At 38.6% G+C, this 19692-nt stretch overlaps 1 long non-coding RNA gene across 1 annotated transcript; it reads left to right on the top strand.

Moving 5' to 3' along the window:
• Positions 1 to 113: 113 nt before the first annotated feature.
• On the top strand, positions 114 to 2958 carry LOC113949549. Its single transcript, XR_003528466.1, has 2 exons — positions 114 to 287; positions 2699 to 2958. It is a non-coding gene; the product is annotated as an uncharacterized LOC113949549 (long non-coding RNA).
• The last annotated feature ends 16734 nt before the right edge of the window (positions 2959 to 19692 follow it).

Raw genomic sequence — 19692 nt, 5'->3', positions numbered from 1 at the left:
GGCCGCCCCCGCAGCCCCCGCACGGCCCCGCACACGCTCCGGGCGGGCGCTGCGCCCGGCGGAGGGATCCGGGCACCGCCGGCCTCGTGCGCAGGCGCGCCCGGCGGGAGCCTCCGCCCACCGCGAGGCCCGTCCCGGGGCCGCTCCCCGGGGATCCGGGCGGCGTTTGTGTGCGTTGGTGCTTGGGAGCCCTGAGGAGGCAGCGTGAAACAGGCAACTGACACAGCCTGTCTTTAACCTGCTGCCCTCTCCTTCGTAAGGGATGATGATGATGATGAGCATAAAAAGTACAGTACTAGCGATTCGTCCCACATTCGTTCCAAAATGTGCCCGTGCTGCTTACAATAATTGAATGAAGAGTAGGTGATGGCTGTTCAGGGATTTCCCCCCCCCGTAAAACGTGTAAGACTGCATTTTGGTGCTAATAACTTCATGATCCTTGCACAGTTACTTACATAGCAAAGTACTGTGGCTCAAAAGGACGTTAAGTGATTGCATAATAACTATGGAATGGAAATTATACAACATAAATGATATAGTTTCCTTTATTCATCTTGAAAAACAGGTATCGGAAAATACTATTAGTTGACTGCCAATTCAAGGGTTTGGAAGACAATGGAAAGCACCTCCTTCCCTCTAGTAACCCTCTCCAGCTTGATGGGAAAGCCTGACCCTAGATGGGACTGACTAGAAGAGGATTCAACTGATAATTTTGAAATGTATTTTTCCACTCACGCCATATTAAAATGCTTACTTTTGTAAAAGATAGTTGAATAGGGCCAGTAGTTTCCAGTTCCAATGGCAGAGATAAGTACATCCAAACCCAATTGAACTTGCAGACTATTGTTATACTAGGAAAATCAGTGACCTAAGAACATGGAAAGAGATCCAGCACGTTTGTACAGTTTAGTCATTTACAGTCTGTCAAACTGTCTCTGAAACAGGGCAGTTACATCCAAATTGCCTCTCTCTGGTTAGTACTACTGCCTAAACTGTGCCCAGGAATTTTTTGGTGGGGGAGACTACTACCTGTCCCAGGTCCACACCATGCTATAGTAGCAGATCAAGGTCCAATGCCTGTGTCTGTGTCCTCGCACTGTTTAGTTTGCTGATTTACACATAGCAGCAGTAGCAGTGTGACAGAAGAATGCAGCCAGCACAGGGACAGAAACCACTTGCTCTGACAAACACATGATGCCTTGGTCATGTGTGTTTTCTGTAATCCCACTGGCTTTTCTCTGTGTCTCCGTTTAAATTACAAGCTGTGCTCAACAGGAGGGAAAAAGTCAGGCTATGGTCAGAGTCCCTCGATCAGCATTGTCACACATACATAATTCATCCACTGCTTTACATGGGGCCATAATGTTACAGCATAAACTGTCATCAAATGTGGCTCATAGGCCTGCAGCTGTCCCAGACCTTCCCAACTTCTCCAAAGTATGCATGATGAGAACTTCCCTTTCTACATGTAGGCTCTACAGACTGAAAACAAGACCTGCAATGCTGCCATTTGTATCCTTTATTAGCACCATCCGTTTAGCAGGAAAAAATATACAAGCTTTTGCATTCATAAAGCATTCTCCAGGCCTACAGCAGAAGTAGTAAATGCATTAACTTAGTTGCTTTCATTTCAAAATGGATGAAGTATCTAGACTGTATACCTCAAAGTCTGTGGAAAGGTAAATACCTGTATAAATACAAACACAACCTGCTCCTCAGGTCTTTGAAGTAAGTTTAAAACCAGAACAATTATTTCACTACTTCACTGTAAACTCTATCATTGCTTCTTTCCTTGGCTAAAGGAATTATCGAGTGCTAATGAAAAAAAAAAAAAAGAGTTAGAAAAAGAGTAGGATTATAAAGAGCGTGGTCTAAAAAACAAACCCCCCATTCTTTCCACATCACTATACCCAAAAGATACTATTATTCTAAATTATCTATAACCTGACTTCCTTTTCCAGTATGTCTTCCTGATAGCTTGAATTTGAAACTATGGCAGGTATCTGTGAATAGAAACAATTTAAAAAAATATATTATACTGTAAAAGCAGGATTCAATTAGCCTTGAATTCATTGAGTCAAACAGCATATTTTAGGACCGGTGTACTAATAGCTTTCACAGTGACTTTTGAGATTCACATCACGTAAAAAATCCCTACTTTTAATTTTATTTATATATTTCTTTATGTTATGAGAAAATAATCTGTAAAATCCAATGTTTTTCTTCCATCTTCTGTACAATAGTATGCTCAGAAAACCATAGCTGAAATATATGCCAAATCCCACCCAATATATGTGGTAGAGATTGTTCAAGAGGCACCTGTTATCAAGACTATCCGAGAGGGTCAGCCATTAACAGCTTGGAAACATTTGACTGTTATTCCTTTTAGTGTAATTTGTAATATACCAATGGCCTCTACCTTTGCAGTTCATTTATCCTACTGGAGTAATCTGGCCTAATAGAAAGAAAGTATTTTGGAAGTGTGCTGTTTGTTTAGAAACATGCTTGGTCGGTCGCTAGAGGGCAGGAAAGGAAAGGAGAAAAAAAGGGAGGGAAAAAAAGCAGAAAAAGAGGAAAAAATAAGAGGAAAAAAAATAAAAATAAATAGAAAAAGAATTAGAAAAATAAAGAAAGAGAGGGACTGCTGGGTATGGACAGACTGAGGCAGCCTTTAAAAAAACTTTTCCTTTCTGCTTAGGAGGCTGTTTGCTGACGGCGAGAGGCATTGTCCATGCCAATCTACAAGGCAGTCCATCAGATTTAGGATTTTCAGCTGTCAGCCATTCATGTCATGAGGATTTCTCAGCTCTTTCTAATTGGTCCCTGCAGTGCTTTGCCTTGCTCTTAGAAGGAAAGCAAAATGCATTTTAAGAGTTCAGAAAATTAGCTTATTTCAAAAGGAGAATGATTTTAAATTTATTCCATTTGAAGTATTTCCAGATGAGACTTGGAAAAAAACCCCAAAACCAGAGATAATTAATGCTGAACATCAGGAAATAATAAAACATTCCTATAAAGATAAGAGTTAATTTTGGAGAGAAGTAAAAGGAATCTATTGTTTGTTACTAAATTTTTACAACTATAAATAGAAACTTTCTCAGTCCAAGCTACTTTTTCTAAATTAAAAGAGATGCTGATCAATTTAAGAAATATGAGCTCAGAACAAAATCAAAGCAGGCTGTAAATCAGTGAATATGTGTAGCAGTGGATCTTTAAAGAAACTTTCTCCCTTCCCTTTCTTATTCTATCCATCAAGTACTTTGGCTATGCATCTTAAACAAGACCTGCCAGTCATCTGTGGTGTATTATATGTGCCAGCTTTGTTTTACCAGCAGATGGGGGTAAAGTGGAATAAATATAAAATGTTGTTCTGGAATAGTAAAGGGATTAAAAAAAATGAAAGGAGACATGGAGATGGTGAAATGTTGAGAGACTGAGCGTTGCAGAGAGGAGGAAACACAGAGCCAAGTGGTCCCTCTAGGAGATGGGGATACACTGTGATGAGGTTTAATGGTGGGTCAAAATACTGTATCTGTGTATGCAGCAACCAAGATAATTCTTCATCAGCTTGGTGACCACCTGTGGTGACAGCAGTTAGAGAAGATTCTTTTTGGTGGTAGGGAGAAGCTTGTGACCCTGGCATTAGAAGCACGGATAAGTGTATGAGAGTTCATGGAAACTAGGTTACGCAGAAAAAAAAGGCCTTTAGTCCAGAACCCTTGTGATTTATTTAAAATGATTCCAGTTTTGCTGTCAAAGTCTGCTAGAGAGAAACATGTCTAGAGGGCTTAAAGGGAGCTTTTGTTTGTTTTTCTGTAGTGCCTGGAACATTCTGGGCTGACAGAGAGCTTTTTTAAAAGCATAGATTCCACACATGCAAAGCAGAATTACATGGGGTGCCAGCATGGGAACATGGCAGAGACCTGGGAAATTTTTATTTGTTATTGGTAAGAAAGCCACAAGCAGCAGAGGAGCAGTAAGGCCAAAGATCAGCATTGTCTAGGGATGCCAGCAGAACAGATTCATTCAGATTCATTTGTATCTCAAAGAAGTACAATAATATGAAAATGCTAAATGCAATTAAAGGCAAATTAGAGTGTCTGTCCAACCATGACATATTCAGCTTTTCTGAAGCCAATCAAAAGAAAAAAAATTGTGGGCTACTTAGGTTATAATCTGCATAGAACTGACTGAGGTACTAACAGGGAAATAGCAATTCTCTTGAAAAATAATCTTAGAGGGATAAAATTTCAGAGGAGCAACAACTAGCAAGAGACTCTCCATGCATTTAAATTGCAGTTCGAGTGACAATTATTTTAACAGATTTCAATATTTGTTTCCTATTCCAGTTAAAAGCAAAAACAAAAAGAAAAAAGGCTGCGTGGAGGTTCAGACATCTTCACAGTTTATCCCGGGCATCTAAAAGAAGCATCCAAGTCCTCCAAGTAATTAACAAAGCAGACAGGTTTCTCAGTAATGCACTCTTAATTGCCCTCTGAAGCACTGTAACTCTTTCCGTTGATGGTATAAGAAGCCTGTACTTTAAATTTCAATACCTAAGTCAGTTGTTGCCTTCACTGTGTAAATACCATACAGAGCAGACAGTGTGAAGGAAAGCAAAGAAGCAACTAAATGCAATGTTTTTTTAGAAAGTGTTAGTCTACTACTCCAAATACTTGCACATAGATTGGCAAATTGTGATGCCACTCTCAAGCTGTTATTTCAGGACAGATCTTTGAGAGGCAATTTCTCAACAATTCAAATGATGGCTTCTTGGAAGAGCTAGTTTCACAGTCCAGGGGAAAAAAAAACAAACCCTAGGCTATTCTTGACTTCAGCCTAAGAAACACAGTTACTTTGTTTAAGAATTCGTTTTAGTTTCATCAAGAAGTAATAATTATCAAATCCACTAAATTTCAGTATTTCTAATGGAAGGTTCCTGATGAAAAGTAGCCCATGGCACTGCCTGAGAAGAGAAATTGAGGTGAGAGGAAGGAATTTCATTACAGTGGAATTAAAATCAGATATGAAAACAGTAAAATCCTAAGACTTATTGTGAAGAATATATTTATGCATGGTTTTAACTGAGGGACAGAAAGTAGGAAACAAGTTCAAGTGGTTGTCAGAGTCACACTCCAACACACATTGTCACAAATTTTCAGTAAAAACCAATAAAAATAAATAATACTTTTTTTTTCAAAGGCAGATTATGAGACATGAACACAGTTATGTATATATTCTACTAAGCATAAGTTATCATGGAGCTAAACCAACACATGGCAACTAGAAACTTCTCCTTTGGGATGTTTTTTCCAACACGTTATGGTTCACTGTAACCCTTAATAATGTCTCAAGAAGTGGCAAATACATTTTGTGAGGGACATTCTTGGAGAAAAAATGTTTTGTGCTCCATTAAGATAATCCTTATGTTTCTGCAAGCAAGGTTTAAAATCTCCATTCAAAGATATTTTTGCTTGTAAAAGAAAAATCTCGTAATACTTAGACATTTACCAGGTAAAAATATTCATTTGCATTCCCATCTGAATGTGGAGTAGGCAGCCCCACTGCATATAAGGGACTAAACCTCACTTAAGGGGCATCAGTTTAAGTTATTTGTGCTATGAATTAATTGAAGATAGAATCTCTTTATCAGACCTCTGAGATAGAAACAAACCAACACAAAAGCTGCTTATACCTTAAATTTAATGAAGAATTGGGCCTAACAAAACTTAAAAAACCCAGAGTGGTCAAAAAGTTCTAAAATAATGGTATGTTTGAACTGTATTAAGAACAAACTAAATTGCAAAACTGAGTTAAAAGTCATTAATTTAGCTTCATTTTGAGACTCTGCCACATAGGTCTCTATTTTTTTATTTATTACCTGACTAAATGTGTTAAGCAATTTTTAAAATTATTTATTAATTGATAAAATGGTATATTGATAGCCTTTGTTGTTAATATTATACACTTAAAGGATAGGAAAATATTAGCAAGTAAAGTATTGTTGGTTTCCATCACAGTGACATAAATGTATTGCAATGTAACATTCATTTATGTATGTATAAAGCCTTTTCCTGGATTTTGTATTTTCTAGCAAAAGAGGGAAAATTTTAGGCACTTTATTCAGACGGTTTATTCTAGGGTTATTTCTGTGATCCACTTCTTTCTGTAATTATTACAAACAACTGAGATGTTTCTTCTATATAGTTTATAGAAAGACTTATAACCATAATTTATGTCTGTATTGATCCATAGAAAACAATTTTCCCATTCATTCCAGAAAATTACTGGTTTTCTTCTTGCATCAATCATACCTTGATTGTTGAAATGTTGCCTTGTGGTCACTCTCTCAAGATCATGGGTCCACACTAATGTAACCTTACTGTCTAAAAATAGCAAATTGTAGTGCTTGTATTTCACCTGGGCCTGTGATGAATTTCCATGACATGTGCCCACTGTGTACTGGGCCAGCACAGCCAATGCCCAATACCTGATAAATTCCTCTTTAGATGGCAATATTTTTGAGGGCTTAGGGTAATCCTATGTCATGGGGATTTTAGCTATCTGGGACATACATTTAAAAGATATCCTTTTTGTATTTTAGGGTGACTGAATCAATTTCTTTATAATTCAAAAATGGGTCATTTTACTTTTCACAAATGCTAACTATTGCTGCTAAGATGAAGTTACACAAGATGTCATTTCAACATCAAGGTTACTTGGGGTTAAAACTAAATATGTCTCAGGTTCTGTCCTTCTTGGAATCCCTCCAGGAGAGTGAATGGTAATCCTTCTCTTTCTTTTTCAATTCTTTGCCTCGTTTGGCCAGGCCCCTTGGTCTTCAAGAGAAGAAGTACTTAACTGAAGGAGTCTCCTCCCCACTTCACCTGTAAATGCCCAGTGGGAACCTAACTTACTTTCCAGATCCACCTTATGACTTGAACAATTTCAAGGCTGGAAACAGAACAGCTGAATGGAAGATTAGATTGGTGTGGAGGAGTGGGCATGATTAAGACCTTAAAACCTTAAAGACATCTGAATTGCTATCACTGCATACAATAAACAGGCACACAAATAAAGGTCCCACAGGCATCTAACAGTGAAATAGCTTTCTCACAGCAGGTTACTAACTGGTTTTCTTCAGAAGTAATTTAACTAATGATCCTTTCACTGTTGTCTGGACGGCTCATGCAGCAGAGCTACTGCTGCCTTCTTGATACTGTCCATGCATGGAAACTCTTCAGTGTGGACTAGAATAACCCTTGCAGTGTAGATGATGTAGCACCCAGCTGTTCTTGTGGCCCACTTAGCTTGTAAATGAAACTCCTGTGCAATAGATAAACACTGAAGACAAGTTGACCTAATTTGTATTTGTTCCAAGATAAATTACATTCCTTGGAAAAAATACATGGAAGGCATGCTAGTTACTAGGGATCTTTAATTGTAGGCAAACAAATTATTTTTATCATTGAAGTTAGTTTGACACAACCAGCCAGGTATTCAGAAGGGTGCAGAGCACTGAAGAACTGATGACAGTGTATAAACAAATGGCTCAGAGATTTTCTTCTCTATACAGGCACTTTGTGACAGTATCTAAAAAGTCTATTAGGAATATCAGTTTCACATTTTATAGCTAGATTGAGTGATTCAAAAGCAGCCTCTGCTGTAGCAAAGATCTGAGAGGCCAAAGTGCAGACTTATCAGAACAACTGATACATGCCTGTCCTCATTTTATCCAAGACAGAACAATCACAGTAAGTAAACATCAGGAGGTATTACTAATCCTCAAATTTAGTCAAAAGAGCCTTTAGCAAAACAAACTTGGAATCAAATAAAATCATATTTTTTCTGAGCTATTCTCATTTGGCATCTACTCAGGTAACACAGAGAGGGCAGCTCTGGAAAGTTGGACTCACCTTACAGAGAGTATGATGTAGAAACTGACCCCTGCATTTAACAGCACGGTAACACCAGCTTCTGGGGGAGAACTGGTTTGCTTTTAGCAGAGACCTCATGGAGTCCTGTAGGTGTAGGCCACCTGGGCTAAAAGCTGAATCAGTTATTTTTTCCCCAGGTGGCCCACTTTTGGTTAGCAAAGCATTGTAATATTTGGAGTAGTCATATTGACTTACATAGAGGGACCTGCATATGGGAAGTTCAGTAGCATACCTAAATGCTTTGCTAAATGAGCTGGTCAGCTGCCAGTCCCTTTAGGACTGGAGAAGAATTTGAAGGCTTTGCTTCTGTCCCGGTAGAAGAGAGAGAAATAAATAAATCTTACAATAGATTCCCTTAGCTAACATTCCTCATTACTGTTTTATTTATCTCTGGATAGATTTATAACGTACTTTGATGCTGAGCTCATAACATTCTTAAAAGGAATATTTAATGTCCTTGAAGAGAGGAGACATTATGCTTCACAATAGTGAGAAATGAAACAAGTATTCATGCTACTTGCATTGCTCAAAAAAGCTGTGGGAAACCATACTGGTTAAACTGAAACTGTACTAAGGGCTGCCCCGAGACCACTCCCTAAAGTAACAACCTTGTCTGTTGGAAGCACAGGCTAAGACATTGTGTGAGCTGGTCCCTCACAGTGCTGAGACTCCAGCACCTGGGGCCACTGAGGCTGCAGGCAACTTGTGAGGCAGCAGGATGGATGGAAGATGGACAGGGAGCACAACACTACTGTACATACAGCTGTCTTGTCTTTTTTATGGAGGTAATTACCCAGTTGGGATGGTAGAAGAGTTCACTGTAGGAATGGTAAGAGTTAATTTAAGAGTGAAGGACAAGTTAAATAGAAGCAGATGTGCTGCAAAGTGATATTTGAACCACCCAAATAGTTCTATCAGCAAAATGGAGTAGTCAGGACCTTATTATTACTCTGATCAGAAATGTGTGAACTCCAAGCTATGCTCCCACACAGGTCAAGCTCATAGTGTTACTCTAGATAGAGATCTGTATGTATGGACAGAAGTCAGCTTGGCACAACACTGAAACTCATCCTCTAGGAAAGAAGCCTAAGGGACAGGATTTTACCCTTAGTTACTGATCTACTTCAGAAATATACTTTGTCTTCACAAAGAAACAAGGAGTCCAAGATTGTCTGTTTGTATTTTAAAATTGCCTGGTTACCGATTTTTTTAATTTCTAAGTTACACTTTGTCCAAATACTTTAGTCAGAGGATTTACTGAGTTATTTTTTTTTTAGGCAAACTGCCAGTGTCCTCTTTTAAACCACTGCTTCTGCTTCAGCTGATCCCAGCACAAATGTGAAGGCTTAGGTGACTTCATACTCTCTGGACAGGGCTTCCAAACTTAAAAGTATGTCAAAGCTTTATATAGCCCCTCTGTATCTATATTGGGAAGAGTTGTGTGAAGCAGATAGGTATGTAGTTATTGCGAGTACTGGCAAATTCTGCTGCTTTTTTTACTTTTGATGCCAAGCACTGATAAATCTTGGAACACAGCTGGTGCCATTTGGAAACCCTGCCTTCTCTCTGTTGTTCAGGGAAAAAGAAGTTGAGTGAAGAGAAACCACCGTAAACGTCATGTGCATTATGTGTCAAAAAGTTTAAAATCAGAAATTTTAAAATCAGTGAAAGACTTTGGTTTTTCAGGCCAAAATGGTGCTTTTGTTATGCTAAATACTGCCTTAGAAATATGGCTAAGAAATTACCTTGTAGTTCTACAAAACCAGGCTATTTTGTACCTTGCAAAACACTGAGGCACTTAAAGTTACTAAATGAAACCATTAGCATAAATATTAACCAAGAATCTGAAAAAATAAAAAACTGCATATAAAAGAAGTCTAAAAATTGTTGAGATTTTGGGAGGGAGGTAGATATTTTCACCAGTGAGTGACAATGACCTGCACTTTGAGGCTTCTTAATAGGAAAACTTACATTGCTTCTCTTGTAGAAAAAAGTATGTTTGTGGAAAAAAACCCCAACCAAACCAAACCAAACCCAAACAATAAGAAGAGAAATACCTTCCATGATTTCTTAGTATCTTGACTAGTGTTCATTTCACATTCTGCCTTTCAATTCAGGGGTCTCTAAACAGCTTATTAACTAGCAATTTTACTGTCAGCTATTGGAAGGCTTTAAATGATCAAGTGATTAACAAGGAAAAATATGACAGAGGTAAGAGAATTGGGTTTTCTGTCTGAAGCTTAGCTTGGGCTAAGCTGTGTGCTGTGTGCAAACAACAACTTGACATGGGCATTGACATTCTAGGCTAAATTCAGAAGGAATTCAAAGCAAGGCCACAGTGACCTGCAGAGATTTATTTTATCCTTTGCTATGTGCCTTTTACTACCTTATATCACTCTCCCAAGTTTATTTATATGAAATTAACATCCTCCTATTTTTAAGTTACTTCTGAATATGGCATAGAGCCCTCCCTTTAAAAGATACCTTAATAGTTGTGCATTTGTGCTGCCAAATCAGCATGTGTTTGCAGCAGATCCATTGACATGCTAACCTTGCTTTTGCACCTGGTGTGTTAGCATATGGTAGGACTAATAGCACTGTTACAGTGAGGCACTGCTTTGGAGCTCACCTTTTAAGATGCCTCTCAGCTGCAGCTGAGACCATGTCTGGTCTTAGTCATTTTTCAGGAAAAAGGAGTTCATCTGAAGTCCTGCTGTGTCTCCAGCAAACCTCTGACACGACCCAAAATAAATTAGGACTCACTGAATCAATTCTTGACTGTCTTTGTTAGCTACACATGAGAGGAGGCAAGGATGGATCTGATCCTTCCCATGGTGTCTTCTGGGCAAGAAGGGCAGATTGAGCTTCCTGCTGTATTCCCTCCCTTTACCTGCCTTGCCTCAGTTGAGTGATGAGTTTTCCACTGTGGAGAGTTTGTTGTGCAGACACATGAGCTCAGCCTCGAGGCTGGCACACAGCAGCTAGACACTCTTGTGACTAGCACAGCTCTTCTAACTGCAGGGGAAAAAAAAAAGAGAGAGGAAGAAGAATGGGATGTCAGGAAAAAATGTGCCTCTTAAAATGTCACACACCATTTTAGCTGTCACCTTTTCCTAACATCTGTGTTGCATCACCTGAGGCACATGGCAAAGGAAACAGAGCAAAGGAAGGGTAGTGGCTAGCATCACCTCTGAATTAGAGACCTTGTGCTTAGCACTGCTCCAGGACACTGAAAGTCTGGTTTTTTTAGTTTTGATTTTTTTTTTTTAATAAAGACCAAGATTGAATTTCTATCAAAGTAAGGATGTTTAGATAAAATCAAATGTGCCTACAAAACACTTAGCTGCAGGGAAAATACAGAACTTATGAAGACTTCAAATTTCCCTTTATATTTAGACAGTGTATTTAAATAAAAAGATTTTTGCTTAGTTTTTTCTTGACACACGTTACATTTAAATTACGACCTATGCGATGGGGGAAAAGGATCAACATGAACTGGAAGTGCTTCCCAAGGAAAGTGTAGGACTCCATAAAAAAGTGCCATGTTAGTAGCCATTTCAGGGCTCTGCAAGAGACAGAAGAAAGCCTCTGAGATATGGAGCCTCTAGCTCGACTTGTTTCCTAGCCTGACATCCTTTTTTTCATCATGATTTTCTCCCGCTCTCTGCCTCCTACTCCATGGTAGAACCAATTTAATAGGTAATTCCAGACATTCCTATTCAAAAGTATCCCCCAGCAGGAAATCAGTGCCCTATTTTTCAGATTTTAAAAAAGCAAGCAAACTAAGTGTTTTTTCAGAATGTATGCTCATATCTCTCCTATCCACTATATATGCATGGATAAACTTTTGCATCAGCCATCCTATCATCTGCCTTCTGGGCTAGGCTACCAAAGGCAAATTTAAAGTGGATGAGTAATCAATTATCTGCAAGAATGAAGTCTCAATGGCTAATTGAACTCCTTCCTAATAAGACTTAAAAAGGAAGAAAACTGATTTTAGATATGATGCTATGAATCAGCAATGGAGTTTTAGTAGTAATTAAAACACTGTATGACATAACAGTGGCTCAAAGAATTCTATGGTAGTTTGCCTACAGGTTGTTGAAGCGTATATAGCATGGTACATCTGTGAGTCATGTTTCCGTCCTGCTAGAAAGTCTTGTTCTAATTCCTTGTTTCAGATCTTTGACCATCTGATACTTTTGATAAAGCATGGAAACATCACCATTCAGCTGTTAAAACTTATACCAGTATGAATCTGCAGGGAAAGTAGATTTGCTCAGCTGATCTGCTGAACCACTCTTTTTTCCATAAACAACACAGACAGGTGAAATAAATGTTAGGCAACACTTCTTGAATCTATCATAGTTTTTTATGGTGTTTCTTTTCAGCATTGCAACAGATTGAAGTTGGTTTTTGTCATTCAATCTGATTAAATTATACTGGTACTGAAGTACAGAAATCCACATATTCAAAGGAACCCTGTGCTCCATTAAATTTTTGCGAACTATTGTGGCTGTGGGGATGATGCACAGTGAAAGTATAATTGTCTCCAAACTCGGAACACATCCCTCTGAATGGCTTTCTAAGCATCCCCCTGCCCCATCAAGAAAAGACTTGTAGTAGGAGTTTCAAGTGGGAGTTTCCACCCTTGTTATTAGCTGCACTGTAAGGGTTACACACTGTGTGGTAACATTGTTCAGGGAAAGATTTTCAGGAGTATAATTACTCTTTCAAGTTCATATGGATAAAGAAAGGAAATGATCCTTAGAACAGAGGACCTCAAAGACCCATGAAAGCGAGAGAATGTATCTCTATAGACTTAGCTGAGAACGTATCATTAGAAATGTCAGCCAGAGAATCATGGCAGGAACCTACTATATTTATGTGGTAAGAGGTTATTCATCACTTCACAACCGGTTTGATGTGCTTACACTAGAATAGCCCTCGTGTTTTCAGAAAATCTGCAATTTCATTAGGCACAGTTGTTTCTAATCAACATGGCATCCAACTGTAATAGGCCTATACAGTTTAAACAAACCAGAGATTAATGTTTTATTTTGATAAAAAATGGTAGAAAGCAGGTTTTCTTATTTTGGCAGACTGATGTAGAAAGAAAAAAAAAAAAAAAAAAAGAAATGTCTGAGTCCAGGAAGGTCCCTGTCCTGGACAGAATGACTTTTACCTGCAAGAAGGATTAATTTGCCTTCATTTTTGTATATGGCTATCATAAAAACCAGGGGAGGAGCATGAGCCTGGAATGCAATTTACAAAAGCTATGGTGTGCTACAGACCATATTATGTATTTTGAAAGTTCTATCTGCTGTTTAAAAACACAGAGGACAAAACTAGTGCTAGATTGCCTGTAAAGGTTATAACAAGGGATGATAGAAGTAGGGCATACTAGAAGACACATTACATACCGATGAGTCTAAGTCTGATCTAGACCTTTTGATTTAGAACAAGATCAATGACAGAAAGCATGGTCATGCTCCTGTGCAAGCATCTGAAAAGATGATTTGACAATAATCAAGAATGCGTTTAGACTTGAGAAGCCTTAGGATGTAGCATGCGTATCAGCATTCTTGGGTTTTGGATAAACAGATAATGAATCATCACTTCTCTTCCTCTATCTGTACTTATATTGTGTTACATAAAAGGGCCAGGTATACTATTTTATTTTCTGGTATTATACCTGCAGGGCATTCTTAACCTGATTTTGGAGCTAGCAGTCCTGGTAATAGGGTGTCATTTCTAAAACAGACATTCCATTGACCAACACCCCATCCTACTTTTAACATTGCTGTGCTATGACTAGCAAAGAAGTTTCTCCTTAAATACCTTCTTCATGGGATATTCAAATACAGACTGTATAAATTATGAATATGGCTATTATCTGGAGAATCCAAATGTGTAACAGATGATGCCAGTAATAAAATGGATACATAATTTCTATGCTACCTGTTTTATACAGAGCTAGAATTTATTTTCTCTCATACTCACTGTCTTTATTACTGCCCTGAGGAAAAAAGCTACCAGTGGAAGAACTTTTCTTTCCCCTTGGGGCACAGAGAGTTTAAAAAAGTTAGCAATCTGGGTTGGACGGAAAAAGATTTATTAACCTTCTATTTTGTAAATATTTTACTTTCCTCCCTTCCCTCACTTGCTCCCAAAGGACAGAACTACAACTTCCTCTCCCATAACACCCAGTTGATATGGTCAGGCCCTGGCTCAGGAGACAGCCTGCTCCTGCCCTGTCAGTAGGCTACAAACTGCCTTTACTGGACTCCAGAGAGATCCATGGGCCTCTCCTGTTAGAGCTGTGCAGTTTTGCACACGTAAATATACTGAAGAGAAAATATATGGGCACAGGAAAGAGAATCAAGAACTTTAGGATGGGTTTTCCTTAGCCCAGGAGAAGGTCATGAATGCCATGCCACTCATGCCGTATGTTATTTTGTGTCCCATCTCATTCTCTGGGAAGGGATCCTTGATAGAACTCCTTGCTAAAGGCAAAATGAAAGGTTGGGTTGGTTTGTTTGTTTAATGTTACGTTTCCAAGAAGCACTCTGTTGAACATTTATTCCTTTAAACATTAGAATTTTGTAACAAAGAAAAATTTCTAATTATCCCTGGTTAAGAGAAGCTTTTTCCTTTTTCCTAGTCTGGGAATAAAAACCAGAATTCCTTTTCCTTTCCAATACACTCAGTGCATTCTTCTTCAGATAAATGACCTCAAATAACTCCTCATATCCTTAAATAGTACATTATGACTAGGAAACGTATATCAGTGTCACCAAGGTGAGATCTATGCCATTGCAGTAGAGCACAGGCTGGAAGAAATTAGTGCATGGGCTCTGTTTTGCTCAGTGGACAAAGTTCATCCTGTTGCCTAGTTAACATAAAATGGTTAAAAAGAACTAGCCAGAAAGGATATGTTGAGCAACCTTGAGTGGTTTGAAGCAGATTTTTATTAGTGTAGGAACAGCATAGTGAAAGAGCAGCTGTGATTTTTTGCATTGGATGGTTTTTTAAGGGGCTTTATAAAATAAAACTGAAAGGTTGTCATCATGAATGCTTAAGTGAGATGAGGTAAAGTAGTAATGAAAGTCTTAGTGGCTTTTGCTAAGCTAGCTGGGCGATAAGGCTTGGGTAATAGATTAAGGGACATGAAGTGTGGTGAGAAGGTCAAATGTAAATTGACAGCATGAGAAGTCACCCAACCAAAATTAATTAGAAGAAGAGATAGGAAGATGGAAATTGCAACATGTGTGGAAATAGAGTTGTGGAAAATCTTCAGAGGTAGTGTCAGAGCAAAAGCCTCAAACAGGTTTGAAGTTGGCCTGACCGTGACAGCAAGCAAAGCAAATGGTTTGTGTATCAGTATTTTGGAGAAAACTTTTTTTCAGTTTTAGAGGTAAGCATGAAGAGTGAACATTTGGAAGTGGAGGCAGATGTTAAATCAAAAGTCCTGAGAGCCTGAGACTGCAACAGTCTTTACAGAAGTGCAATATCCTTTTCCTAAATGACGGAAATCATATGAGAGAATGATTTCCAACACTACTGAGTTGGAACAAAGAGTGATTAAAGAAGACTCCCACAACCCACAAATAAAATGTACTTATTGTATGTCAAAATTCCGGTGAGATAAACTGTTGTTTCCCAGACAAACCAAACAGCCCTGAAGAGATTGCACCAATTTCTATGTACCAAACTGCACAGAGCCTTTGCCTCAGCAAACAAAAAAGTTCTGCTTGTGTTTTGTGTGAGAGAACACCATGGATGTGGTTTTAAGTTCTGAATCAAAGGCCAAGTGAAAAGTTTATTCCCCTCCATGGGGCACATATGACGTTGCATCTTGATGCCTCAGAGCTTTTGGTTTTTTTAATTTTTATAGATTTTAGAAGTAGATGTATAGTGAATGCAGATTTTAATGTAGCTGTATTGTATCCCTTACCCTGTAGCATAATGTTTACACATACCCAACCCTACTATCCCACCTCATATCAATCCCTCAAAATTCCGTGAGCGTGTTTAGTCTTCTTTTCAAGGTAGAATTGTAGAAAAACACCTTAAGGCCTGGACCAGAAGATGTCACACAGCAACCTTCAAGCCCAGAACTTTGGAGGAGCTCCAAGGACTGTACATGCTTTGAAGAAGATGAAGATGAGGAAGAAGGGGTCCCTAACACCCCCAGACTCAATTCCCGAAGGGGCGTGTCGGGGGGGTGGAAGGGGGCAGAACCAAGGATGGACAGACTTGGGATTGGATGGACCTTATAAAATCATAAAACCACTGTCTGGGCAGGTGCGCGTGGTATGTATTCCTCTAGGCCTAAGGACTCATTAAAGCTCCTGCTCTCTTTATCTTATCTCCTACACTAAACTGGCCTGGAGGCTTTTTCTCTGTAGTCTTTTAGGCAACACCTGGAGAACTGTGTTCAGTTTCAGGTCCCTCGGTAAGAAAGCCTCATGGATTAACTGGGGTGAAGGCGGTGGAGGGTCACCACGATGCTTAGCAGACTGGAATGTGCTGCAGAAGGTGAGGCTGAGAGAGCTGAGTTTGCTTAACTTGCAAAAGAAAAGGCTAAGTAACAGCAGGTCAGAGTGCAGCCTCCCACTGCTAAGAGGGAATAGAGGAAGATGGAGCCAGACTTCCACTTGAGATGTACAGCAAAAGGAAAAGAGGCAGGTGTCACATTGCAGCAAAGGAATTCCAGACAGATAAATGGAAAAAATTACAAGAGGTGTTAAGCAATGGCACAGGTTGCCTAAGAAGCTGTGGACTCTCTGTACTTGAACTTATTAAAAGCTCAACTGGACAAGCAACCTGAGCAACCAGATCTAACTTTGGACCTAGTCCTGTTCTGAGGAGGAGACTAGATTAGATGACCTCAAAAGGCCTTTTGCAACCGCTGTTATTCTATGACTGCAATTCTCCAGAGAAGCATGCAAGAGTATTCTCACTGATTAAAACCATTTTAAAGATTGCAAAACTTACTGCAAGCATTAATGCATATATGGAGCAAGCACATTTTGGCAGTAAACCATCTGTATTCTGGGAAGCAGCATCCAAGAATAACCCAAAGAAAACAATTTATTGCAAATTTGGTATTTAGGCCACAAATCCAGGCCACATCCAGGACAATAACTATTTCCCCTCCCATTGCAGGATGAAAGGGGACTGACGATGTTACAGCACTTGGATGAAAGAGCTTCATTCTTTCCAGCAAATCTAAAAATGAAATGAATCTCTGCATGAAATTTGACCCTTGTGAAACTGAAGAAATATACATTTTTATATATATATATGTTGTACATTAAAAAAAGGATAACTAGGTCAGATCCTAGGAAACTCAAATTTTTTGTCTTATGTGGTTAGAAATTAGACTAAATCTGAAAGATAAAAGATTCATTCATCTCTTAGACCAATACCATAGAGGAGAGCTTTTTCCTCACACAGAAAATCCAAGAAAAACTTGACACAGAATTTCACTGTACTGATTTCCAAGCCCCATTCTTCCCATGTAATAGACAAGACAAAAAGAACCTTGTAAGAGAACCTAAAATACAGGAATGGATCGAGTCTCTTGGGTGGCAGAACAAGAAAAAGAGTGTTATTCAGACCCTTCAAAGGCTTCTAAACACTCTGGGTGAACATATTGCAACTGTTAGCTGGGCTGCTGTCAGATATAGCAATGCTTAATCAGGATGAAGGTTTTATTCAACATAAGTCTTATGTGAATGGTAATCATACTGAATAATCATGTGGCTCCTGCAAGTCTGTAGGGAATTGGGCACATTCGGATAAAGAAATCACATTTTTCCTTGAGAGATTGGAAGGAACAAGGATACTTCCCACATAGCTGATGGAAGTGTCTATTCAGCCAACATTTGCTTGTTCACACAGCATTAAACATAAACCAAATTGCACAAAGCAGCATTTCACTTACTGTTTTCTTTGGAAAAAACTAGTCATCAGCAGAGGTAATTCCTCCACCTGGGCCTAGGAAAAAGAATACAGAATAAACACTGATTATCTACACACAGCAAAATGATTTATACTTATGAAATATTTGACCACAAAATATCAAGGTTCAACCTCCTTGGGTGTGTGGTTAATAAAACCCACAAAAAATTGAGAAAAGGAATGTTGTAATATTGAAATACTGTATTTCTTTCAAACATGTAGGAAAGCCTTTGCATTCTAAAAAACTGATCTATATATATAAGCCAGATTTATAATCATGTATAAAATATATGTATGTGTTTTGTTTTCTGCACTTTTGTGAACTTCTTGGGAAATTCAGGTTATTCCAAGAATGAATACCTACATTCATGCTCTTCCTTCTTTCAGTTTGCTTTCCCTTTTCACTCTAAGTTGCAGCAATTTATACGTAATGTGGCATTGTCTTTATTTCATCTTACTGTGTACTAGCAAAGCAATTATACTTCTAACAGGCTGCATTTTGCATAAAAGCTGTTTAAGGAATCTTGCTCAAAATATCCTGATTTTAATATAATCACATTACATAAAATATTCGAGCAGCCTGAGATACATTTTCTTGCTTTTTCTATGTCACTTGTTTCAGAAAGCAATGCACTTCTCTTTCACTTTACATTTCCAAAGTGATGACTCATCTACAATTGACTAATCTATCATTAACCAGTCTTAAAAAGATTAGACATTTCAAATCAATTTCTAGCTTCTAATTCAGCCCAAAGCTTTCAGTTTCAAGGAATTTAAATGCTTCAGATTTAAATGTCTCTGAATTTAGCCTTGCAAAGTTCCAAGAATGCCAAGAACTTGCACTGTTGACTGAAATGAAATGAGATCTAGACCCTCTGCCAATGCTCAAGGAGTTAGACCTATATCCTGTTGCTGTAAGAAAACATAAAACCCATCCATCTTTGCACGTGTTTGGTTGCACATGCTTGCCCCTTTCTGTAGGGGATGGATATGCAGTGGGGGCACTGCAATAGTTTTTTCCAGACTTTTTGTGATTTACCTATTAACAAGTGATCACAATTTACAGATGTCTCAGTGAGGGGATCCCAATGGCTAGAGCATGTTAGGTCTGGTTGAACCATGAGAAATGGGCTAATAAAAATTTTAATTTTAATTCCTCATATGGACTGTGCTAGTGATGAAGAAACGCCTAAAACAATGACAGAGTTTCCCAGGACAAGTTTCCTTTGTATATATTCATAACTATCAGGAATTTTCAAAGTTCGCCAAAGGGTTCTGAGAAGCAAGTAAAGAAAATAGTCTTCTGTTTAGACTAAATAAGGCTTCTGCTCAGTGTATTTCATCAGATAAATCAGTGATTTCAAATTTTCAAAGGCTCACTGGCTCAACTGACCAGGCTTGCTATGTACCTGAATAATTACTATTTGCATCACGGTCGCATTCATAGAAACTTGCAGCCAAACTAATTAGATAGTACACATTTACAAAGATCAGTCTTAGTAGCAGATGGTAAATATTAAACAGAAGAGCTCAGTTCAAGGGCAAAAAAAAAAAGAAGGCTGCTGTAAACTTTGTGTGACAGAATTGTCCCTGGGCCTGTCATTACCACAGATATTCTTTAAATTATTTAAAGCTCCGTCTCATTCACAGGTGTTGTGAGATGCTCTAGGAACAACATATGTGCCAGCCAAAATAAGGTGGACGTATTCTTTGGCCTAGCAATTGATTTCAGTTTCCAGCCCAAAATCAAATCAAAAACTTCCCTATTGAATTGCACAGTCTAATT

Source organism: Corapipo altera, unplaced genomic scaffold, assembly GCF_003945725.1.
Source record: "Corapipo altera isolate COAL_440 unplaced genomic scaffold, ASM394572v1 56, whole genome shotgun sequence".
Lineage (NCBI taxonomy): Eukaryota > Metazoa > Chordata > Aves > Passeriformes > Pipridae > Corapipo > Corapipo altera.
The sequence above is the reverse complement of the archived record's forward strand: the minus strand, read 5'-3'. Positions and strand labels throughout refer to the sequence as shown.